The following is a 5361-nucleotide window of genomic DNA, read 5'->3' as shown; positions in this document are numbered from 1 at the left end:
GGATTTCTTTTCTTCAAGATGGGGTAGCCCCGACCTCCAAATTCTTCCCATTTACAGCAAAAAAAACCCTGAACATAAGATAACAACAAGCCCAGGAAGAACTGAAAATGGAAAGAATAAGGTGAATTGTCAAGGGACCTCAGAACTTGAGGAATGACAGAATGCCACAGAAGATTACAACCCAGAATCACTGACATAGACTAAAAAATGCTTGCAAGAAAAATCTTTCATTCTAGTCAAAGAACTGGAAGAAGGATGGCATAATAACAGAAAACCTTTTATCTCAAAAGATTGTCTATTCTAGTCAAAAGCAACAGGAAGATACTATGCCCCTACTCCCCTTGCCTTGCATATTCAATAGGATTGAACCCATCCTACCCTTACCCCATAAGTAGGCAAAGAGCTCTTGATTCCTCTGCCAGGGTATCACATGGATCTAGCCATGAGCTAAGGTTTCCACTCCCACTTAGGATTAATGAAACTTATATAGTGATGGATGATGGCGAGGCTATTCAAACTTGATGTCCCCATCTGCCATCCAACTGATCTCAGGGGAGTCCGAGAGAATCAGAGTCACTGTCCCAACCTTGGCATCAATGAGATAGAATGAATGGTGTGGTGACAGGACTAGTCACTTTTCCACCCTGATTCGCCCCTTCCTTCGTATTATCAGGACCCAGTGGGAAGCTCAGATTCTGCCTCCACCCCTAGAAACAAAGTGGTGTGAGTCAACCCTCAGTTTTCTGTTTCTTGTGTCAGTGGGGCACAGTGGGGAAAGCTGAGCTTAATATCCCTAGTCAGAAGCAACAAGGAAGTTGCTTCATTTTGCACACAGGCCATTTTTTGCACAGCAGGGAACTGAGTGGGGCATACATGCGCACGCGCACACACACACACACACACACACACACACACACATCTGGTCTCTTGCTACAAGTGCAGACAAAAAAGGAAAAACAATATTAAAATAGAATCTGAGTTTTATAATAACCAAAATGTCCACAGTGAAATAAAAAAGAATCACTCATCATATAAGAAACAAAGAAAATCACAACCTGAATGAGAAAAGATAATCAACAGATGCCAACACTGAGATGAATCAGATGTTGGAGTCATCTGACAGGGACTTTAAAACAGAGTCATAAAAATGATTCAATAAGCAATTATGAATTCTCTTTGGAACAAATGAAATATAAAACATCTCAGCAAAGAAATAGAAGTAAAAAAAAAAAGAGAGACAAATGAAAACTATTGTACAATGATCCAACAGAAAACTCAATGGTTGATTCAAACATTAGAGTGGAGATAACAGAGGAGAGAATCAGTAGGATCGAGGGACCAATCAATAGAATTGACCCAATCTGAACAACAGGGAGGAAAAATAGACTAAAAATAAATAAATAAATAAGGAGAGTCTCAAGACCTGTGGGACAATAGCAAGAGAACCAATAGTGCTAACACTGGGATTTCAGAAAGAGAGGAGAGAAAGTGAATTTGAAGAAATGAATTTGAAGAACAATAGGTAAGACCTCCCCCAATTTAGAAAGACATCTACTATAGTCAAGAAGCAAAAGAATTCCAGATAGGATATGTCTAAAGAAATGAAAATCTAAGCATATCATAATTAATGTTCGAGAACTAAGGCCATGAAAAAAATCTCAAAAGCAATCAGAAGAAACTATGTTTTTCTTAAAAGGTACATCAGATTGAATGACAGATAATGTCTCTTTTGAAACATTGGAGGCTGAAATTAAGTGATACAACAATTTTCAAGTAATATAGAGAAAAGAATTATCAACTATGAATTTATATTTGGTGAAATTATCCCTCAAGAAATAAAGGGAAAAGAAAGACATTCTCAGATGAAGACAAACTAAGAAAATTTGTTGCCAATAAATTAATCCTTAAATAATGTCTAAGAAAGTTATCTAAACAGAAAGGAATTGATAACAGAAAGCTCAATTCAGAAAGGTAACAAGACTATCATAATGGGTAGGGATAAATAGAATACATAATCCTTTTTCTTATAAGTTTCTTAAATTACATTTGGTCATAGAAACAAAAATGAAAATCATGTATTTAATAGTTAATGTATATAAAGCACGGTTTTTTAGACTATTAGAAGTGGAAGGGTTAAAAGGATCTAAATGGAAGTTAGATATCTCTAATGCACAATACTAAAATGTCAATATTAGTAGGAGTGTAGTAATGTATGTACATAAAATACTTAAAAAACTACAAAGTGCTAGACTCAAAACACTAAAAATAAATCAGTATAAATAAAAAAATTCAAGCACAAACACAGGAAGATAAGAAGAGAGATACAGGGAAATACGAAACAAACACAACAACAAAAAATAGCAGACCTTAATCCTAGCATATCAAAAATTAAGTGTACTTGGTCTGGTCTAATAAATTAATTAAGAGACAGGTATCGACAGAGTAGAACAAAAACAAAACAAAGCAAAACAAATCCCAGAAGATCACATGATCTAACAACACGCTATATCCAAGAACTCACTTTAAATACAACAACCCATATAGGGTAAAATTAAAAGAATGGAAAAGGATTTAAAATGCTAATTAAAAATGGCAGTGGTGGCTATATTAATATCAGAAAAAGTTGGCTTTTGATGGAAGAAATTACTAGAGAGGAAAGGAACATCATATAATTATGAAAGGGTCAATCCACCAAGAAGATGTAACAATCCTAAATAAGTATGCACCAAATAATAAAGCCTCAAAATACATGAAGCAAAAATGAATAAAGCTGAAAGGAGAAATAAATAAAAATTATAGCTGGAAGCTTTATGATCTTATCTAAGTAATTGATACCACTAACAGAAAATCAGCAAAGACAAAAGAATGGAACAACACAACCAAGAGGATCTAATTGACATTTATAGAACACTCCATAAAAAATGCACATTTATTTTTTAAAAGATTATTTATTTATACAAGCACTGGGGTATAGTCAGAAGTGCAGGAGGGTGAGAGAATTCACCAGAGCCAGAGAGGGGAGCAGAACAGGCAGACCGATGAAGTACACTGCTGAGGGGACCAGTGGGTGCAGCAGGAGAGGTCTGCGCGCCATGTGGGACCCTCGCTAGTGGCCGGGGATTGAACTGGTGCTACAGAGGCTGTGGGCAGCTTTGCAGCCCAGCGCTCAACCGCTGCATCACCAGGGGAGGTCCACACATTTATTTTTAAGCGCTCATGGAACATTCTCCAAGATAGACCATATCTTGTGCCATAAATAACAGTAACTGAAATTTTAAAAGTTAATAGCTGAATAGAGGGGGCAAAGAAAGAGTCAATCAACTTGAACATAGAGCAATAGAAATTACCCAGTCTGAACAACAAATAGAAGATATATCTGGAGAAAAAAAATAACAGAGCCCCGGGGATCTAAAGATCTAACATTTGCATCACCAAAGTCCCAGAAGGAGAAAAGAAAGGTAATGGGCCTGAAAAAGTACTTGAAGAAATAATAGTTGAAAACTTTCCAAATTTTGGCAAAAGAAAAATTACAGATTCAAGAAGGTGAGTGAATCCTAACTAGAAAAATCCAAAGATATCCACACCAAGACAGCCTCAGTGTGTGTGTGTTTGTATACAATATATATACAATATGTGTGTTTAAAGCAATGAGAGAGAAATAACACTTTATTTATAGGTGGAAGAATATTAGAATGACAGGGGATTTCTCACCAGAAGCCATGAGGGCTAGAAGGAAGTTATATTTCAACTGCTGAAAGAAAAGAACTGTCAACCCAGAATCCTATAGTCAGCGAAAATATCCTCATGCATGAAGAGGAAATCAAGATATTCTCAAATGGAGGGACACTAACAGAATTTGTTTTCAGGTAATCTACCCTAAAAAATTCTCTATATGAAAGGGAATTTTGGAGCATCAGGAAGAACAAATAGGCAAAAATAAGGCTAAATACAATAGACTTTTCCTCTTAAGTTTTCTAAATTGTTTTTGATTGTTGAAACAAAGTTAAGATATTTATGTTATAAATTGGGGATGCTTAATGGAGCTAAGATTTCCATACTTCACTCAAACTGGTAAAATGATGATACCAGCAGACTCTGCTAAGTGATCTATTTATTTATCTATCTATCTATCTATTTATTTATTTATTTAAAGATTCTATTTATTTATTTATTTATTTTATTTATACAAGTCAGAAGTGCGGGAGGGTGAGAGAATTCACCAGAGCCAGAGCAGGGAGCAGAGCAGGCAGAAGGACCGAAGTACACTGCTGAGGGGAGCAGCGGGCGGCAGGAGAGGTCTGCGCGCCATGTGCGACCCTCCTTGGTGGCGGGGAGCAGCCGGGGATTGAACCAGTGCTGCAGAGGCTGCGGGCAGCTTCGCAACCCAGCGCTCAACCGATGCGCCACTGGGGAGGCCCCTCTGCTAAGTAATTTAGATATAATGTCACACCTAGAACAAACACTAATGGGCTGGACAAAGAGATATACTCAAGAACACTATAGATAAATCAAAATCAAAGTAAGAAAAGCAAGTAGTCCACAGAAAGATTTATTTATTTATGCATACAGGAACTGGGGTACAGGCCAGAGGTGCAGGGGGTGAGAGGATTCACCAGAGACAGAGTGGAGAATAGAACAGGCAGACTGACTGAAATACACTGAGCAGTGAAAGAGTCAGGAGGATCGGGGATCCTGGCCGGTCGGGGATAAAACTTGTGCTGCAGAGGCTGCTGATAGCTTCACAGCGCTGTGCCACCAGGCAGGCCCTGTAGTTGTCATTTTGTGTGTGATCTTTGCTTGGCATCAGGGGAGAGGAGTGACTGATTGAAAGGAACAGAAATTTCTCCACCTGAAAAGATGGCAGAATAACAGGCTCAGGGATACTGTGAGGTTTAAGATAAAGCATGTAAAACAAATGCATTAAGGCCTACACAGGAAGTTTATCATTTACCTTCAATAAATGATTGCTATCATTTTTGTTTAATAACGCAATTTTACTTTTTAATTTCAGTTCAACTTGGGTGCTCCCTTTGGTGCTGCATGTACTAAAATAGGAACAGGTATAGAGATTAGCTTGGCCCCTGCGCAGAGATGACACACAGATTCATGAAGTGTCCTGTGTTAAAAAAAAAGTAAGTCCAATTTGAGCTGTTCACTGAATCAATCTATTTTTTATGGGAGCTAAATTTATGTTTCAAAATGGATGTGAACCTCAGTGGTATGTTTGATGCAACTCATGTGCGCGTACATGCACACACACACACACACACATGCACTCAGGATGATGGAAAATGAAAGCCTAATGGTTAAATGATGTCATCATTCTTGCCTATGGCCTCTGCCATTATATCCTCATATTCT

At 37.7% G+C, this 5361-nt stretch overlaps 1 non-coding gene across 1 annotated transcript; it reads left to right on the top strand.

Annotated features, from left to right (window-relative positions):
* Nucleotides 1–5023: 5023 nt before the first annotated feature.
* LOC119253852 (U6 spliceosomal RNA) lies at nucleotides 5024–5126 on the top strand. Its single transcript, XR_005127215.1, has one exon. It is a non-coding gene; the product is annotated as a U6 spliceosomal RNA (small nuclear RNA).
* The last annotated feature ends 235 nt before the right edge of the window (nucleotides 5127–5361 follow it).

This window comes from Talpa occidentalis, unplaced genomic scaffold (genome assembly GCF_014898055.3).
Source record: "Talpa occidentalis isolate TD23 unplaced genomic scaffold, MPIMG_talOcc4v2.1 talOcc4.2116, whole genome shotgun sequence".
In the NCBI taxonomy this organism is placed as follows: Eukaryota; Metazoa; Chordata; class Mammalia; order Eulipotyphla; family Talpidae; genus Talpa; species Talpa occidentalis.
This window is presented reverse-complemented; position numbering and strand designations above follow the sequence as displayed.